This window comes from Pteropus vampyrus, unplaced genomic scaffold (assembly GCF_000151845.1).
Source record: "Pteropus vampyrus isolate Shadow unplaced genomic scaffold, Pvam_2.0 Scaffold687, whole genome shotgun sequence".
Taxonomy (NCBI): Eukaryota; Metazoa; Chordata; class Mammalia; order Chiroptera; family Pteropodidae; genus Pteropus; species Pteropus vampyrus.
The window spans coordinates 320,278-321,501 of record NW_011889468.1 but is presented as its reverse complement, the minus strand read 5'-3'; positions in this window follow the sequence as shown (position 1 = coordinate 321,501).

Below are 1,224 nucleotides of genomic sequence, written 5' to 3'. Positions count from 1 at the left end.
AAGTATTATCATTTAGTACATTACAGTGGGGCAATGCTTTTGCAAACATGAATTAATTAGTGAAAGAAACAATTTTTACAGGACTATAATGCAAAATTATAAACCAGGGGTCGGCAAAGTTTTTCTGTAAAGGGCCAGATAGTAAATATTTTAGGTTTTGCAGGCTATATGGCCTCTACCACGACTAGTCAGCTCTGCTACTTTAGCATGAAAGCAGTCATGGGCAATATGTAAATAAGTAAACATGGCTGTGTTCCAATAAAACATTATTTACAAATAAAGGGTGGTGGGCATGATTTGTCCAACAGGCCATAGTTTGCTGACCCTGCTATAAACTAGACTTTTCAATACATATTTTCCATCGATATTACATATACACACCACATGCATCCATATCATTTTATACAGAGAGAAAATATATAGTTTCTTTCCCTTAAGAAAGTCAATTTTTCAAAGATCTGCTAGCCTTTACTCTCTCAGTATTTCATTCTTTCAAAAGATTGATACCTTGGAAAAAGAGTCATTAGGCCAAAACATTAGACCTCAGGGATAAACCTGCAGAAAATTGATTGAGTGAACAAAACTACTTATTCTTTTGTTAAAGTCTCCCTATACTATTTAGAAGGATGAATAATATCTCAACAACTGGCCAGGATTTATTTTTTCATTATCGAATTTTTGTTCTGTTCTCAAATATCCTCCAGAACAAAATCAAATACTTTAAAAAGTGAATAGTTTTGGCCACACACAGATTAAGAACATGACTTATTTATATTTCCTCTAGACTTAGATATTTTTAAGACACGCTCTAATTTGTTTTATTGTTCTTAACATTCAACTCAATTTCTGACTTCTGGTAAGTCATCAAATAATATTTGCTGAGTAAATGAGCATATTATTCTAAGATGGTAAATATTTATAATCATGTGTCACATAGACTCTAAGACTGGCGATTTCGTAAGTGCAGAAGTTTAAAAATTGGCTTATGTGGACAAAAATAAATTGTTTCAAAGGAGGAATCTGTACATCTGAATATGGAGAAGATACTAACAGGTGCTAATTTTACATCAGAGTCAATCATTCTCTTTGAACTAAATGGTTTTTCTCTGTCATGAGCAGGCAGATCCAAAATCCACAGGTATATAAAAAGATTGAGTTATATCCTGTGGTTAACCAAGTCTGACATCATGGTAGACTCGATAGAGCTTAAGGTTGAGCTCTCCT